The following is a 20,269-nucleotide window of genomic DNA, read 5'->3' as shown; positions in this document are numbered from 1 at the left end:
GGGACGACGACGTTTCGATCCGTCCTGGACCATTCTCAAGTCGATTGTGAATGGTCCAGGAGGGACCGAAACGTCGTCGTCCCTTCACCTTCTAGTGTGTGGTCTGGTCAACATACTTCAACCACGTTATTGTGACTCCTCGCCTGCATCTGTTGTGGGTCTTCTGGCAGGTTAGAAGAGGCCACTTAAAACTGACCGTTTTCTTGGCGTTGGGAGGACGGGCTGACACAAGAGCAGTGTTATTTATCTGGTTGATAGTGGCATATTCGCTCGGTAAAAACAGGTGGTCGAGTTCGATTTTCCCGCCAAGGCTTCTGGGTCAACCCATATATGAAAGTATCCAAGGGAAGTTGAGCAGCGAGGCGCTAGTGTGTACGTCATGCTGGCTTATATATAGCCAGGACGGCGGAGGTGCTCTAGCGGCCCTCCAGCCGAATGCCGACGACCATATTGTGAGGGTACTTGTGGCAAGTTCGTGTGGGCTTAGCCTATCAATCTGTAGGATCTTTACTGCCGTCACAACACCTTACTGACCAACCAACAAGTATACTTTAGTCCTGAACATTGCCCAGGACTAAAACTAACAGACGTTGTCACAGCTCGAATACGACTTGGCTGCAAGTAACTGGCAGTTGGGCTTCTATAGGGATCTGGATAAAGTAAAGTGTGTGGACACAACATTATATCTTAGACTGTGATAAAATTGAGCCATTTAGATATAAATCTAAACTCACGCAGCATGAAATGGCAAACTATCTTATTACTAATGATAAAATATCTGAAATCCTTGCACTGTATCCATGTTTCGCTTCCAGTAGATAAACGACATATGAGATTAAGAAGCAAGTAGTGTATTTGTGAAGACTTAGTTAAACAGCAGCTCTATTATGACCCTGTAATATGTCCATACCTTAAACAATTATGTATTAGCGAAAATACCTACACGAATGTTTAATAATCAACTGTAAATGCATAGTTATTGAAATGGAACAATCTCTGTAACTAGCTGCCAGTATAATTATATGGTGTGTAGGATGTAATTATTAATGTAATAATCTCCGTTGAGGTATGATAGACATTTTGTGTCCTCTGTAATGATTTTTTGCTTTACCGCTCACAGGGTGAGTATGGGGTGCACAATAAACTACCGCTCACAGGGTGAGTATGGGGTGCACAATAAACTACCGCTCACAGGGTGAGTATGGGGTGTACAATAAACTACCGCACACAGGGTGAGTATGGGGTGCACAATAAACTACCGCACACAGGGTGAGTATGGGGTGCACAATAAACTACCGCTCACAGGGTGAGTATGGGGTGCACAATAAACTACCGCTCACAGGGTGAGTATGGGGTGCACAATAAACTACCGCACACAGGGTGAGTATGGGGTGCACAATAAACTACCGCTCACAGGGTGAGTATGGGGTGCACAATAAACTCCGGCGGTAACAGTCATCAATTAATATTACTGTATATACATGGAGAAGCTGGGTATACCTCTTAGTGTACTATATCCGTGTTGTATTGAACAAATGGTGAACATTATATACGAGTTTACATGAGATGTTCAATATCCAACAAGTTCACCTTTTTCTGTATTGTCTGGAAGCTCGCTTTTGAATCGTGTGGATTACATGTACTTAATTATGCATATATTTTATTATTATTATTATTATTATTGCTGCTATTGGAGTCATGGGGAGGATTCGAACCTGCACGCTGGGTGCCGCCAAGCACACGAGCCAGAGACGACCTCACAGCGAACCCTCAAGGAAAAGAACTGGGAACAGATTCACGAAAGCACTTACGAACCTGTCCATCTTTTCTCAATCTTTGGCGGCTTTGTTTACAATTATTAAACAGTTAATGAGCTCGGAAGCACCAGGAGGCTGTTTATAACAATAACAACAGTTGATTGGCAAGTTTTCATGCTTGTAAACTGTTTAATAAATGTAACCAAAGCCGTCAAAGATTGAGGAAAGATGTACACGTTCGTAAGTGCTTGCGTAACTCCTTCGTGAATCTGGGCCCTGGGAACTAAAAGAGCTAACCGCGGGGCTCTACACCTCTCTGTGTAGGAGAGGGGCTTCCACTACCTGGGACTAGGCTCCTCCAGAGGAAGAAACTGTAAAACTAAATCTTAAACAATCCAATTCAACATTAGCCTAGTCACACGAAATGAAAATGAATTATCACAACAAAAATAATACTGACATTATCTATAGGAGTTAAACTGACAGTCGTCTCCTCTTTGTACTCTGAAAACTTGAAAATTCCAGTGGGCTTATACCAGTCTCCGCTACACACTTGACGCAACCCGTCCTCTTAACATAACGTCGCTTTTCCTTCGTATGCGCGCTATGGCCAAAAATGTTGGACGTAATTTGAAATGAAATCGGCTCACGAAAGTGACGTACTGTCCCGTTTTATTGTTGAGTCCTCTGGCTTACTCGGTTAGGTTTGGAGAGGAAACTTTCAATTAACGTTTTTCATGACCGTTTTAAACTTTAGAATTTCCTGTCCTCCTAACTTACCAGAGGACCCTTACCTTAGAGAAAAAAAATCCCAAAATTATTTTCAAATATTTTTCATCTTCAAATTAAGTCCATTTCGGCCATACGGGCAAATCATCCAAATTCAGACGTAATTTTTAAGAGGAACAGGAAGTTATCTTGAGATGATTCCGGGGCTTAGCGTCCCCGCGGCCCGGTCCTCGACTAGCCTTCCTTTTTCTTACACACCCCCAGGAAGCAGCCCGTAGCAGCTGTCTAATTCCCGGGTACCTATTTACTGCTAGGTAACAGGGGCATCAGGGTGAAAGAAACTTTTTGCTCATTTATCTCCGCCTCCACCGGGGGGCATCTTAGGTAGTTGCCAACCATCGCTCTCTGCCCTGCCTCGACGTCCCAGCTCAGCCATGAAGGGGCTGAGACCAGCGTGACATGCCCGACGTAGTCCAGAAGACACTGGGAGGTGTCTCCCACCTGGAGGAGACACTGGGAGGTGTCTCCCGCGTGGAAAAGACACTGGGAGGTGTCTCCCACCTGGAGGAGACACTGGGAGGTGTCTCCCACCTGGAGGAGACACTGGGAGGTGTCTCCCACCTGGAGAAGACACTGGGAGGTGTCTCCCACCTGGAGGAGGCACTGGGAGGTGTCTCCCACCTGGAGGAGACACAGGGAGGTGTCTCCCACCTGGAGGAGACACAGGGAGGTGTCTCCCACCTGGACGGGACGCTGGGAGTTATCTCCCACGGTACTGTGGGTGTGGGTGACGCTTGTAATGCGAGGATAGGGAGTTCAGTGGGGCGGAAACCCTCGTTAAGGCGCCATGTATAATGGCGGGAAACCTAGTTATGACGTCATTTATTATTGCGCTTATCTTAGTGCTGCTTCCGCCCGCGCTCCTGTGACGCTCCCGCCCACCGTCACACCCACGCTCCTGTGACGCTCCCGCCCACCGTCACACTCACGCTCCTGTGACGCTCCCGCCCACCGTCACACCCACGCTCCTGTGACGCTCCCGCCCACCGTCACACCCACGCTCCTGTGACGCCCCCACCCACCGTCACACCCACGCTCCTGTGACGCTCCCACCCACCGTCACACCCACGCTCCTGTGACGCTCCCGCCCACCGTCACACCCACGCTCCTGTGACGCTCCCGCCCACCGTCACACCCACGCTCCGGTGACGCCCCCACCCACCGTCACACCCACGCTCCTGTGACGCTCCCACCCACCGTCACACCCACGCTCCTGTGACGCTCCCGCCCACCGTCACACCCACGCTCCTGTGACGCTCCCGCCCACCGTCACACCCACGCTCCTGTGACGCTCCCGCCCACCGTCACACTCACGCTCCTGTGACGCTCCCGCCCACCGTCACACCCACGCTCCTGTGACGCCCCCACCCACCGTCACACCCACGCTCCTGTGACGCTCCCGCCCACCGTCACACCCACGCTCCATTGACGCTCCCGCCCACCGTCACACCCACGCTCCTGTGACGCTCCCGCCCACCGTCACACCCACGCTCCTGTGACGCTCCCGCCCACCGTCACACCCACGCTCCTGTGACGCTCCCGCCCACCGTCACACCCACGCTCCTGTGACGCTCCCGCCCACCGTCACACCCACGCTCCTGTGACGCTCCCGCCCACCGTCACACCCACGCTCCTGTGACGCTCCCGCCCACCGTCACACCTCAACGCTCCCGCCAGTACCGGGACACCCACCAGTTCCGGGACACCTGCCAGTACCGGGACACCCACCAGTACCGGGACACCAGCCAGTACCGGGACACCCACCAGTACCGGGACACCCACCAGTACCGGGACACCCACCAGTACCGGGACACCCACCAGTACCGGGACACCCACCAATACCGGGACACCTGCCAGTACCGGGACACCTGCCAGTACCGGGACACCCACCAGTACCGGGACACCCACCAGAACCGGGACACCCACCAGAACCGGGACACCCGCCAGTACCGGGACACCAGCCAGTACCGGGACACCAGCCAGTACCGGGACACCAGCCAGTACCGGGACACCCACCAGTACCGGGACACCTGCCAGTACCGGGACACCCACCAGTACCGGGACACCTGCCAGTACCGGGACACCCACCAGTACCGGGACACCTGCCAGTACCGGGACACCCACCAGTACCGGGACACCAGCCAGTACCGGGACACCAGCCAGTACCGGGACACCCACCAGTACCGGGACACCTGCCAGTACCGGGACACCAGCCAGTACTGGGACACCCACCAGTACCGGGACACCCACCAGTACCGGGACACCCACCAGTACCAGGACACCAGCCAGTACCGGGACACCAGCCAGTACCGAGACACCTGCCAGTACCGGGACACCTACCAGTACCGGGACACCCACCAGTACCGGGACACCCACCAGTACCGGGACACCAGCCAGTACCGGGACACCCACCAGTACCAGGACACCAGCCAGTACCGGGACACCCACCAGTACCGGGACACCCACCAGTACCAGGACACCAGCCAGTACCGGGACACCCACCAGTACCGGGACACCCACCAGTACCAGGACACCCACCAGTACCGGGACACCAGCCAGTACCGGGACACCAGCCAGTACCGGGACACCCACCAGTACCGGGACACCCACCAGTACCGGGACACCCACCAGTACCAGGACACCCACCAGTACCGGGACACCAGCCAGTACCGGGACACCCACCAGTACCGGGACACCCACCAGTACCGGGACACCCACCAGTACCAGGACACCCACCAGTACCGGGACACCAGCCAGTACCGGGACACCAGCCAGTACCGAGACACCAGCCAGTACCGGGACACCAGCCAGTACCGGGACACCCACCAGTACCAGGACACCCGCCAGTACTGGGACACCAGCCAGTACCGGGACACCAGCCAGTACCGGGACACCAGCCAGTACCGGGACACCAGCCAGTACCGGGACACCAGCCAGTACCGGGACACCAGCCAGTACCAGGACACCAGCCAGTACCAGGACACCAGCTAGTACCGGGACACCCACCAGTACCAGGACACCCACCAGTACCAGGACACCTGCCAGACCGTACGTGTATCGAGTATTAGAATCTGGATTAAACTTGAGGAAAGTGAAGAGGTAAAGTCAGCTGCACTCAAGTAGTGTCGACTAAGTGGAGTGTCTTGAGTGCGGTGTAGCGAGAGTGTGTCGTAGTGAGAGGTGTGTAGAGTGTAGGGACTGGTTAAGCTCTCTGACATGGTAAAGGATGTCAATAACTTAGAAGTCAGGTGTTAGCCAGTTCAATGGACCGAGGGTTTATTTATTATGCACCCCATACCCCATTTTGTGGGCGGTAGTGGGTATAGGGTTACAGAGGCACATGATGGGCTCAGGGACTGAACCCCACAATTCATTTAGCTAAGCGTGTTATAATTTTGATGAGCTAGTTACAAAATTCAGTATAAGTCGTCACATCAACAATGGGTTCAACTAGGTGAGCGCACGCACGCACGCACACTCACACACACACACACACACACACACACACACACACACACACACACACACACACACACACACACACACACACACACACACTGGTGGAACACGAACAAGGGGACACAGGTGGAGACTGAGTACCCAAATGAGCCACAGGGACGTTAGAAAGAACTTTTTCAGTGTCAGAGTAGTTAACAGGTGGAATGCACTAGGCAGTGATGTGGTGGAGGCTGACTCCATACACAAGTTTCAATTGTAGATATGAGAATCTCTATTCAAGATTCTCAAGGGAATTGATAGGGTAGATAAAGACAGTCTATTTAACACAAGGAGCACACGCACAAGGGGACACAGGTGGAAACTGAGTGCCCAAATGAGCCACAGAGATATTAGAAAGAACTTTTTTAGTGTCAGAGTGGTTGACAAATGGAATGCATTAGGAAGTGATGTGGTGGAGGCTGACTCCATACACAGTTTCAAGTGTAGATATGACAGAGCCCAATAGGCTCAGGAACCTGTACACCAGTTGATTGACAGTTGAGAGGCGGGATCAATGATTAGCACAACCCCCACAAGCACAATTAGGCGAGTACACACACACACACAGAACCACCTAACGTCCAGTTGATTGACAGTTGAGAGGCGGGCCCAAAGAGCCAGAGCTCAACCCCCGCCAGCACAACCAGTTGAACACCCCACCAAACACACCGCCACCATTCAGCGAGCCAGGCCCCCACACACCCGTTCATAACTCGCCTACCATCAATCATCAAGGGTTTTCAGTTTTTTTCAATTCGCGGATAACTGGGCAATGGTTTGTGGTGAGGTTAATCTTGGCGTGAGAGTGATTACCCTCCCATTCAGGGCTGGCTGGGACCATCATCTCCTCTCCCAGGGTACACGGTCTCCCTCCCTTATTCTCTCCTCCCACGTAACGTCAAGGTCTCCCAGGGTACATGTTCTCCCTCCCTTATTCTCTCCTCCCACGTAACGTCAAGGTCTCCCAGGGTACATGTTCTCCCTCCCTTATTCTCTCCTCCCACGTAACGTCAAGGTCTCCCAGGGTACATGTTCTCCCTCCCTTATTCTCTTCTCCCACGTAACGTCAAGGTCTCCCAGGGTACATATTCTCCCTCCAACAACAACGACTGCCACGAAGTAAGCAAAGTTGATAACCAGCTGCCGAAGTACAATAAATGTAAAAAATTAAAAACGTTTTTTGGTTTAATAGCCCGCTGTTCTTAATTAACAACTCCAGTGTTGTGACCCCTGTGTTGTGACCCCTGAGACAACACAGGAGGTAGGGTAATTATAAGGGGAAAGCGCTAAACCATTACGACTGGATAACACTAGGAAAGGATGAGGACAAGGATTTAGGATAAGACGGAGGGAAGGAATGGTGCCAAACCACTTTGACTGGACGGTAGAACAACGGTCTCGCTTCTTGCATTTCCAACTACCACCCATGTCTTTTATTTTTTTCAGTCAAGGGAGTTGTGTGTGCCGCTTTCTGGTTTATATATTTCCCCCCAGTACTTTGTATATAGTGACCATGTCCCTCTCGTCTCGTCTCTCTCTACAAAGTTGTTAGCTCGAATTTCTTCTCAGAGTATTTTGAAGCTTAGAACTTTCAGACAATTCTGGCACTATATTATTAGCAAACCTTTGACCTTTTTCAGTCCCGTTCATGAGCTAGTCTGAGGCAGGTTGTGTAAATTGTCTTTAAAAAAAGAGTAGTTGTCAAAGTTTAGAAATTAAATTGTTATAATATCCAGCCTCTCCTATGCTGGTGATATTTTAATAATTATGGCAGCTTTTTGTGTGTGTTGGTATTAAGTGTTCCTTGAAGTGTTGCTCTGATTATAGTAATTTGTTGACGTCTTAATTCCTGTTGTGGGGTGAGGAACCCCCCCCCCCCCTCCTCACTTCCCCTTTTGGGGTGGGGACCCTCCTCCCTCCTCCCTCCCCTTTTTGGGGTGGGGACCCCCTTTTGTTGACTTTACTGGGATAGTGACGAGCGATGATTGTGCAGAAGCGGGTAATTACCTAAGTGTAGTTACAGGATGAGAGCTACGCTCGTGGTGTCCCGTCTTCCCAGCACTCTTTGTCATATAACACTTTGAAACTACTGACGGTCTTGGCCTCCACCACCTTCTCCCCTAACTTGTTCCAACCGTCTACCACTCTGTTTGCGAAAGTGAATTTTGTTATATTTCTTCAGCATGTGTGTTTACCTAGAGTGTACTGGGTGGTCATGACTGGCTAGTGACGATGGTGGTGGTGAAGCGGAATGAAATAAACATCTCATTGGAGTGTTTATGTTGACATCTTCAGGACGGGGAAGTAAAAGATGTTTCCCTGAGCTGAGGTAATCCCCGATGAAGGCTGTGTGCGGGCGCGTCGCCTGGCGCCGACTTCGGTTTCCTAGGTTCGTCACCTTGGCTTATCTCTAGCAAATTTCTGCCTAAACTAAAGCAGTAACACTAAAATAAGCTTTAGTTATTACAAATAAATAAAAAATATATCAGTCTGTCCTGGATACAAGTGTGCGAACTTCACATTAGAGGCAAGACCCATCTAATAACGTCGTCTCCCACTAAGCTCCCGCGCGCATCAATCACCAGGAACGCCACAACAGTATAAAGGTTCTGATCGCCTTCACTTTCACCAGCCGATTACGGAGAAAGATTCAATTCCTTTCCAAGAGAGTCTCAGCCCACAAATATTTATGGATCTTTTTTGGTTTTCTATTTGCTACTGACGCTCACAGTTTCTGCCTTGTGAAAACATTAATTGTTGTTATCATGGCGGCAATCCGCGGGGCAGATTCACGAAGCAGTTACGCAAGTACTTACGAACGTGTACATCTTTCCTCAATCTTTGACGGCTTTGTTTACATTTATTAAACAGTTTACAAGCATGAAAACTTCCTAATCAACTGTTGTTATTGTTATAAACCGCCTCCTGGTGCTTCGGAGCTCATTAACTGTTTAATAACTGTAAACAAAGCCGCCAAAGATTGGGAAAAGATGGACAGGTTCGTAAGTGCTTGAGTAACTGCTTCGTGAATCTGGCCCGAGAGCGAGGCTGTGAAGCCTCACTCACGCGGGAAGGTTACCCGCGTCTATCGTGGGGCCTTATAAACCTATGCCTTAATAATGTAAACAGGAAGCACTCCCTATATACACTTCACGCACCCTCTTGTAACCCTCACGGGCTCACCATAGCCCGTGCTACATGGACACTTCATTCTGAGTAACTAAATCTAAAACAACAACAACAACAATTCTCGCCCACTTTACCAGCCATCAATTTACCATTTGTCTAAACAACACCGGTTTTCTCTCCCTACATTTTTACTACATTTCCTTGTTAATATTATGTTTTAGTTTAGTTCATTTGGTATGCACCCCATACCCATCTTGTGGGCGGTAGTGGAAAGGGTTACAGAGGCACATAATGGGCTCAGGGACTGAACCCCACAATTCATTTAGCTAAGCTAGTTACAGTCTTGATGAGCTAGTTACAAAATTCAATACACATCGTCTCTGCTCTATTTTCAACCAAACAAACTACTAGCAACAAATAAATATTCCATAAAAATATTAAAAATACAAATATCAACAAAAATATGGATTGGTAGAGTTGGAAAAGTGAAACACACACACACACACACACACACACACACACACACACACACCCACACACACACCCACACCCACACACACACACACACACACACACACACACACACACACACACACAAGGTCAAGGAGCACGTCGCACTAGGGGACACAGGTGGAAACTGAGTGCCCAAATGAGCCACAGAGATATTAGAAAGAACTTTTTTAGTGTCAGAATGGTTGATAAATGGAATGCATTAGGAAGTGATGTGGTGGAGGCTGACTCCATACACAGTTTCAAGTGTAGATATGATAGAGCCCAATAGGCTCAGGAACCTGTACACCAGTTGATTGACAGTTGAGTGGCGGGACCAAAGAGCCAGAGCTCAACCCCCGCAAGCACAACTAGGTGAGTACAACTAGGTGAGTACACACCTAATTACTTAAGTGTTATTACACTTAGGTAATTACACACACACACAATGATAGGAGGCTACAAGATGATCCAGACAGACTGAATGAATGGTCCAACAAATGACTGCTAAAGTTCAACCCGAGTAAATCTCCCAAACCGGGGAGCCGGTCGGCCGAGCGGACAGCACGCTGGACTTGTGATCCTGTGGTCCTGGGTTCGATCCCAGGCGCCGGCGAGAAACAATGGGCAGAGTTTCTTTCACCCTATGCCCCTGTTACCTAGCAGTAAAATAGGTACCTGGGTGTTAGTCAGCTGTCACGGGCTGCTTCCTGGGGGTGGAGGCCTGGTCGAGGACCGGGCCGCGGGGACACTAAAAGCCTCGAAATCATCTCAAGATAACCTCAAGAAATGCAAAGTAATGAAATAAGGCAGTGGAAACAGTAAGCCAGACACAGGATACAGAATGGGAGATGAAGTCCTTCATGAAACGGACAGAAAGATCTAGGAGTTGATATCACACCAAACTTGTCTCCTGAAGCCCACATCAAAAGAATAACATCTGCGGCGTATGCGAGGCTGGCTAACATCAGAACAGCCTTCAGAAACCTATGTAAGGAATCATTCAGAACCTTGTATACCACATATGTAAGACCTATCCTGGAGTATGCGGCCCCAGCTTCGTACCTTGTCAAGCACAAGACGAAGCTGAAAAAAGTTCAGAGGCATGTCACTAGACTAGTCCCAGAAGAGGCATGAGTTACGAGGAAAGGTTGCAGGAAATGCACCTCACGACACTGGAAGACAGAATAGTAAGGGGAGACATGATCACTACCTACAAAATTCTCAGGGGAATTGACAGGGGTAGATGAGGATAAACTGTTTAACACGTGTGGTACGCGAACAAGGGGACATAGATGGAAACTGAGTACCCAAATGAGCCACTGGGACGTTAGAAAGAATTTTTTCAGTGTCAGAGTAGTTAGCAGATGGAATGCATTAGACAGTTATGTGGTGGAGGCTGACTCCATACACAGTTTCAAATGTAGATATGATAGAGCCCAGTAGGCTCAGTAACCTGTACACCAGTTGACGGTTGGAAGGCAGGACCAAAGAGCCAGAGCTCAACACCCGCAAGCACAAATAGGCGAGTACACACACACACACCAGGGGTTAGGGGTCTGGTAGCTGACTGGACAGCGCTCGGGACTCGTAATCCAGTGGCCCAGGTTCGATTCCCGGGGCCTGCAGAGATAAATGGGCAGAGTTTCTTTCACCCTAATGCCCCTGTTACCTAGCAGTAAATAGGTACCTGGGAGTTAGACAGCTGCTACGGGCTGCTTCCTGGGTGTGTGTAAAATATATAGTAGTTAGTTGATTGACAGTTGAGAGGCGGGCCGAAAGAGCAGAGCTCAACCCTCCTGCAAGCACAATTAGGAGAGTACACACACACATACAGTACAATATACTTACTACTGATGTAACAATTAAACACACATTACTACACCAAGGAGTCCCAGGAAAATCTAATAGTCAAAGTATTACAGAACAGGATGACGACCAAGTGTGGTGTCCCAGGAAATATGCCGGAACAACCGTGGACATCTTCAAGAGTAAACTGGACTGTTTTGTAAGAGAAGTCCCGGATCAGCCGGGCTGTGGTGGGTATGTGGGCCTGCGGGCCGCTCCAAGCAACAGCCTGGTGCCTTCTACTCCCCAAGCCTCGGGCCGGGCTTAGGGAGTAGAAGAACTCCCAGAACCCCATCAACCAGGTATGAAGGTATATCTTGAGATCTTGAGGTTATCTTGAGATGATTTCGAGGCTTTTAGTGTCCCCGGGGCCCGGTCCTCGACCAGGCCTCCACCCCCAGGAAGCAGCCCGTGACAGCTGACTAACACCCAGGTACCTATTTTACTGCTAGGTAAGAGGGGCATAGGGTGAAAGAAACTCTGCCCATTGTTTCTCGCCGGCGCCTGGGATCGAACCCGGACCACAGGATCACAAGCCCAGTGTGCTGTCCGCTCGGCCGACCGGCTCCCCAAGGTACAGAGAATTTGAAAAAAAAGATATAAAATATACAGGATAAGATATACAAGATATACAAATGTGAGTGAAAAATTGGGATGAGTAAAGTTGATATTACATAAAAAAAACTCTATGTCAACAACACTGATGGCCGCCATTATACGGAAGAACAACACAACAATAGGTAAACATATCAAGGGTTTACATACAGAAATCACAATAGAATGATGCATCAATGAACAAATCCACAAGGGCCGTGACGAGGATTCGAACCTGCGTCTCAGTCGTAGTTCAGTCGATTAAGGCAGCGTCTGGGATGATCTCGGACGTAGGTTCGAATCCTCGTCACGGCCCTTGTGGCTTTGTTCACATCAAGGGTTTCACTGTGGAAGATATAACGTTATCAGGTTTTATTGGCAGGTTAATGACTGACGGGTTGTTAAAGATTTATGAAGGATAATTTTAAAATTAGATCGAGAAAATGAAGGCCTCAAAAAGCAAAATAAATACTTTGAAAGTAAAAATGTTCCAGCAGGAGAAGGAAATGTTGACTGACAAAGGTAACGAGACAAGGAGGACTCATCAAGGAACTAATGAAAGAAAATGAGATATGGGAAATGAAGGGAGCAAATTTGAAGAAATGAACAGGAAAATAGACTTGTATGGAACCATCCTGCGAGATGAGGACTTTTAGTACCACTGCTGCCTTATTCACTCTTGTGTTGATGATATCCCCATAATGCTTCCAGAGTCTGCTAGTGCAGACTACTTATCACATGCCTCTGTATGACTAACCATCCTGTGTGATGGGGATTTTTAGCATCACGTAGCTTTTAGCTTTTTGACACACTGTACTCCCCTTCATATAGTCTAGGGCAGCTTGTGACACACTGTGCTCCCCTTCATATAGTCTAGGGCAGCTTGTGACACACTGTACTCCCCTTCATATAGTCTAGGGCAGCTTGTGACACACTGTACTCCCCTTCATATAGTCTAGGGCAGCTTGTGACACACTGTACTCCCCTTCATATAGTCTAGGGCAGCTTGTGAGACACTGTACTCCCCTTCATATAGTCTAGGGCAGCTTGTGACACACTCTGTACTCCCCTTCATATAGTCTAGGGCAGCTTGTGACACACACTGTACTCCCCTTCATATAGTCTAGGCCAGCTGCACAAATGCAGATGTACCTAATTGTGTTAAAAAAATGGAAAACAACTCTGAGGACCCCAACAGACCAGCCAAAACAGGAAGTTACACAAGGATATGTTAATAAAAACTTCACTGACACCTCAAATAGAGGAAGATACCAAAGGATTGTTAAAGTCCAACCAGGAAATACAAAACACACGCTCAAGTTGTAAAAGAGAAAGACACAATGAAAGAACTATATTTCGAAGTCAAAAACATTAAAAGGAGCAAGAAAGATATTAGACAAGCAATTGGGAGAGAACTGGTTACCAACAGTACATTAGTACGAAACACTGCAGATAGAATTAAGTCCATAATAATTTTTGGGTGTTTGGAAAATACCATTTACTGTAGAGGAGGGTGAGAGAGTAGTGGATGAGGAAAAAAGCTAATGAGAAAATAATAAGTTTTAAAAGGTCTCACAACCTAATTTAGAAGATCTTAATGGGAGTAGGAATGAAGGGAGGAAGAGACATTCCTGATCACTATCACCTGATCAATGTGATAGTGACCAGGAAGCCTCGGAAATGGCACATGAAAATAAACAAAACAAATCATGAGAGGAACGGGGAAGTAGAGGGTAAGGGAATAGTGAACATGTTCCTAAAAATTGTCTCTACTATCATAGATGGAGAGAGATTAAAAAAAATGGAAGGGAAGGGAAATATGAGGGGAATGCGCCATGCCATTACGACTATATAGCACTGGGAACTAGAGGGTTCAGTTCCTGAACCGATTATGTGCCTCTGTAATCCTTTACACCACCGCCCACGGGATGGGTATGGGGTGCATAATAAACAAAGAAATTGAATTGAAGGGGTCAGGATAAGAATATGGGATGGGACGGGGGAAAGGAATGGTGCTTAACCACTTGGACGGTCGGGGATTGAACGCCGACCTGCAAGAAGTGAGACCGTCGCTGTACCGTCCAGACCAAGTGCTCACCACTTGGCCTGGACGGTTATATCAGTGCCCAATTATATTAATAATTGAGCACTGATACAATTCAAATTAAGATGTCAGATATTGTTGCCCCTATGAGATACTAAACTTGAAGATAATATTATAAATGAGATGTTTCCGAGGGGCGACTCAACATGGAGAAATGACAGAAACCTTAGGAAAGGTAGAAGCATTTGCATACTGGTAAAAGAACACCTCAAGGTAAGATAATTAACAACTGACTACCCATGAGAAGATGACTTGAAGATACTGCCCGAAACGCTGCGCGTACTAGTGGCTTTACAAAATTGTAAATACTATGCTATGTATTCTCACAAACCCAATGTACCTTCTTGTACAATCACAATCGACTTGAGAATGGTCCAGGACGGACCGAAACGTCGTCGTCCCTTCAACTTCTAGTGTGTGGTCTGGTCAACATACCTTCTTGTATATAAATAAAATAAATAAAATAAATAAATAAATAAATAAATAAATAAATGACAATGTCACTGCAGGTTTGTTATCAGGATGATAACTTAAGAGATTATATTAAGAAGAAGATAAAGATAAATCACGATTGTTAGTACTTGGTGGTTTCAACTCCCATAGACTGGGAGGTCTATCAAGAACGGTGGACATTTGGACAGGCAGAATATTAAACCTCATCCTCGCAACATTCATGTATCAACATGTTTACCAGGCTACGAGAGGGGAGGGGTACAGGAAGGGGGGTAGAAATAGCCTAAGCTACTCTATCCCTTTGAGATGTATTTATTGCTTATCTCAATAAACATACTTGAACTTGAACTTGAGGGGTACAGGGATATTCCAACAATGCAGGATTTGATACTCACCAGGAAAGAAGAAGAGATATTTGGCAATCAGTGCCTTCCTCTCTTGGGCAAGAGCGACTATGTCCTCTTGGAAGTAAAATATGCGTTATAATCTAGAACAGAATAGGGAAAAGGAATCAGTCGAAAGATTTGAATTAAGGAGAGGACACTATGGGAACTAAGCAGATTCTTTAATGAATTTGATAGAAAAAATGTGTTGATAAGCAAGGAAGCAAATGAGATGTATGCCAAATTTAGTGAGATATATACGGTAATTAAGCCACAAACAAATGTTATACCACAAGAATACAGTTATATTATATATATTATATATATATATATATATATATATATATATATATATATATATATATATATATATATATATATATATATATATATATGAATGTTATACAGACCTACACAACAGCATTGGTGCAACAGAAATTATGAGATGGGTCAGAGAAGAAAAAATAAAAAATGGGTTCAATATAGGAAGAGGCCAAACCCTCAAACATACCAGAAATACAAACAATTATACAACAGTGAGAAGAGAGGCAGAAAGAAACTTTGAGAAAGAGGTACAGAAGTAGACAAATGTAAAGCAGAACTAGACCATTACTATAAATTTATTACATTCAAGCTGCATGTAAAGGATAAAATACAGAGACTGAGAACAGGTTCACAGAGAATGAAATGGAAATGTGCGAAACACTAAAAGAACAGTTCCAAAATGAGTTTGTGCAAAAGGATGTTTGTAGAGTACCAGACGCAACCAATTTTAGAGAACACCGTAGAGTACATAGACGAAGAGTACTTGAGGCGAACAAAATTGCTCAAGGAGGTAGGAAGAAACAAGGCAGTTGACCCGGGTGGAGTTTCACCTTGGGTTCTGTTCTGAGAGAATGATCACCTGAGTTGAGCACTGCACTTCAATTGGTGGTCGAGACATCTATGTGTACAGTTAGCACATACATGGAAAAAACGCAAACATCCTGACGGCTGAGTGGACAGCGCTCGGGGTTCGTTGTCCTAACGTTCCGGCTTCGATCCCCGGCGGAAACAAAGGGGCAGAGCTTCTTTCACCCTGATGCGTCTATTCACCTAGCAGTAAACAGGTACTTGGGCGTTAGACAGCTGCTACGGGCTGCTTCCTGGGGGGGGGGGGGGGGTTGTGTAACAAAAAGGAGGCCTGGTCAAGGACCGGGCCGTGGGGACGCTAAGCCCCGAAATCATCTCAAGATAACCTCCCCCTCTGTCTCCCCCCCCCCCCACCTTCCCCTCTCCCCCAATCCCAACATCATAATAAGATTTGTGACCCTTGTGTTGATTTAGGCCTCGCGGGATTATCCCGTGTTTGATTAGCTCACAGACCCCGCTGTGTGAGCCTCTCCTCGCGAGGACGCTGATTGGTTGGTGATTATCTGTATTGGTAGCCCGGGTGCTGATTGGTTGGTGATTATCTGTGATGGTAGCCAGGGTGCTGATTGGTCGGTGATTATCTGTGTTGGTAGCCCGGGTGCTGATTGGTTGGTGATTATCTGTATTGGTAGCCAGGGCGCTGATTGGTTGGTGATTATCTGTATTGGTAGCCAGGGCGCTGATTGGTCGGTGATTATCTGTATTGGTAGCCCGGGTGCTGATTGGTTGGTGATTATCTGTATTGGTAGCCCGGGTGCTGATTGGTTGGTGATTATCTGTATTGGTAGCCAGAAGGAAACTCTTCCTCGATAGATGTAATAGAATCCATGAGCACCACAGAAATAAATATATCTGATTTTCCTAGAGTCAAACTAAATCTGTGCAAACACATTATGCAAATAAAAGGACCCAGTCTATGAAACTCCCTCCCCTAATGATTTACAAAATAGTCTAATCTATAATTTATTCCAAACTAAAAGCTGATTTAGTTTAGTAAGTTTAGCTGATCTATTAGAAATGGATCTAAGAAAGTACTTAAGGAAATTCCTGTTTCATTTTCCTCCGTGGTCTGACATTGTCACATTCTTAATCACGTGTTTATTTTCGTGATATACACACACACACATATATATATTATATATATATATATATGTCGTACCTAGTAGCCAGAACGCACTTCTCAGGCTACTAAGCAAGGCCCAATTTGCCTAATAAGCCAAGTTTTCCTGAATTAATATATTTTCTCTAATTTTTTTCTTATGAAATGATAAAGCTACCCATTTCATTATGTATGAGGTCATTTTTTTTTATTGGAGTTAAAATTAACGTAGATATATGACCGAACCTAACCAACCCTACCTAACCTAACCTAACCTATCTCTGTAGGTTAGGTTAGGTTAGGTAGCCGAAAAAATTAGGTTAGGTAGGTTAGGTAGTCGAAAAACATATATTTCATGAAAACTTGGCTTATTAGGCAAATTGGGCCTTGCATAGTAGGCTGAGAAGTGCGTTGTGGCTACTAGGTACGACATATATATATATATATATATATATATATATATATATATATATATATATATATATATTGATCTTTATGAAGCCAGATCCGTGAAGATGGACTTGAGTGGTTCCTGAGTGGTGTGTGAAGCACTCAGTATGGGTCAACCTTGCGGGCTCACGTGTACACACACCACCTGGTGATTGATTGATGAAGATTAAGCCACCCAAAAGGTGGCACGGGCATGAATAGCCCGTAAGTGGTGGCCCTTTTGAGCCATTACCAGTATCAAGAGCTGATACTGGAGATCTGTGGAGGCGCGAATGCACCCTGCATGACGGGAGATGTCTCCCTTGTGAATGTGTTAAGATGAAGATGAAGCCACCCAAAAGGTGGCACGGGCATGAATAGCCCGTAAGTGGTGGCCCCTTCGAGCCACCACTAGTATCAAGAGCTGATACTAGAGATCTGTGGAGGCGCGAATGCACCCTGCATGACGGGAGATGTCTCCTTTGTGAATGTGTTAAGATGAACATAAGAACATAAGAACAAAGGTAACTGCAGAAGGCCTATTGGCCCATACGAGGCAGCTCCTATTCTATAACCACCCAATCCCACTCATATACTTGTCCAACCCGTGCTTGAAACAATCGAGGGACCCCACCTCCACAATGTTACGCGGCAATTGGTTCCACAAATCAACAACCCTGTTACTGAACCAGTATTTACCCAAGTCTTTCCTAAATCTAAACTTATCCAATTTATATCCATTGTTTCGTGTTCTGTCCTGTGTTGATACTTTTAATACCCTATTAATATCGCCCCGGTTATGTCCATTCATCCACTTGTAAACCTCTATCATGTCACCCCTAACTCTTCGCCTTTCCAGTGAATGCAACTTAAGCTTTGTTAATCTTTCTTCATATGAAAGATTTCTAATTTGGGGAATTAACTTAGTCATCCTACGCTGGACACGTTCAAGTGAATTTATATCCATTCTATAATATGGCGACCAAAACTGAACTGCATAATCTAAATGGGGCCTAACTAGAGCAAGATATAGCTTGAGAACCACACCAGGTGTCTTGTTACTAACGCTGCGATTAATAAATCCAAGTGTCCGATTTGCCTTATTACGAACATTTATGCATTGATCCTTTTGTTTTAAATTCTTACTAATCATAACTCCCAGATCCCTTTCGCAATCCGACTTCGCAATCACATAAGAACATAAGAACAAAGGTAACTGCAGAAGGCCTATTGGCCCATACGAGGCAGCTCCTATTCTATAACCACCCAATCCCACTCATATACCTGTCCAACCCGTGCTTGAAACAATCGAGGGACCCCACCTCCACAATGTTACGCGGCAATTGGTTCCACAAATCAACAACCCTGTTACTGAACCAGTATTTACCCAAGTCTTTCCTAAATCTAAACTTATGCAATTTATATCCATTGTTTCGTGTTCTGTCCTGTGTTGATACTTTTAATACCCTATTAATATCCCCCCGGTTATGTCCATTCATCCACTTGTAAACCTCTATCATGTCACCCCTAACTCTTCGCCTTTCCAGTGAATGCAACTTAAGCTTTGTTAATCTTTCTTCATATGAAAGATTTCTAATTTGGGGAATTAACTTAGTCATCCTACGCTGGACACGTTCAAGTGAATTTATATCCATTCTATAATATGGCGACCAAAACTGAACTGCATAATCTAAATGGGGCCTAACTAGAGCAAGATATAGCTTGAGAACCACACCAGGTGTCTTGTTACTAACGCTGCGATTAATAAATCCAAGTGTCCGATTTGCCTTATTACGAACATTTATGCATTGATCCTTTTGTTTTAAATTCTTACTAATCATAACTCCCAGATCCCTTTCGCAATCCGACTTCGCAATCACAACACCATCTAGCTCGTATCTTGTAACTCTATCATCACCACCCAACCTCAGAACCTTACATTTATCAGCATTAAACTGCATCTGCCAATCCTTTGACCATTTCAAAACCCTATCTAGATCAACTTGAAGTGATAGTGAGTCCTCCTCCGAATTAATTTCCCTACCGATTTTCGTATCATCGGCAAATTTGCAAATGTTGCTACTCAAACCTGAATCTAAATCATTCATATATATTACAAACAACAGAGGTCCCAGGACAGAGCCTTGAGGCACTCCACTTACAACATTTTCCCACTCTGACTTGATTCCATTTATACTAACTCTCTGTTTCCTTTGGTATAGCCATGCCCTAATCCAGCTTAATATAGCACCCCCAATACCATGAAGATGAAGCCACCCAAGAGGTGGCACGGGCATGAATAGCCTGTAAGTGGTGGCCCCTTCGAGCCACCACCAGTATCAAGAGCTGATACTGGAGATCTGTGGAGGTGCGACTGCACCCTGCGTGACCACCACCTGGGGTCTTGTGGCCTGGCAATGAATCCTTAACCTAACTGTTTAAAGCAGTAAACCTTCTAAATATACACACTATATATACACTCTTGGCTCTCTACGTATACAATTCTTCTACTCTAGCTTTATCCCACCCAAAAACATTTATTAGAGAAATACACAACGTATGGAGATCGCATAAACAATAAGTTTTTTCCATTTCCACAATACAACTTAGAAATTTAATGCACTTAAAGGTACTAAATTTATAGGCCTCACATGTAAGTAATTATCAAAAGAAGGCACCAGGCCGAGAAGGCTATGTTGCACCATCAAATGTGCATTAGGCCTCCCAAATGATAGAATGAATTACAATTATCTAAACCACCAAATTGGTGAACTATGGCAGCGCG

General features: G+C 46.2%; 1 protein-coding gene across 3 annotated transcripts in view; it reads left to right on the top strand.

Annotated features, from left to right (window-relative positions):
- Positions 1 to 20,269, top strand: part of LOC123764514 (uncharacterized) — a 48,964-nt gene that overhangs the window by 1,992 nt on the left and 26,703 nt on the right. The window lies entirely within an intron of this gene.

The sequence above is a fragment of the Procambarus clarkii genome, chromosome 79 (genome assembly GCF_040958095.1).
Source record: "Procambarus clarkii isolate CNS0578487 chromosome 79, FALCON_Pclarkii_2.0, whole genome shotgun sequence".
Lineage (NCBI taxonomy): Eukaryota > Metazoa > Arthropoda > Malacostraca > Decapoda > Cambaridae > Procambarus > Procambarus clarkii.
This window is presented reverse-complemented; position numbering and strand designations above follow the sequence as displayed.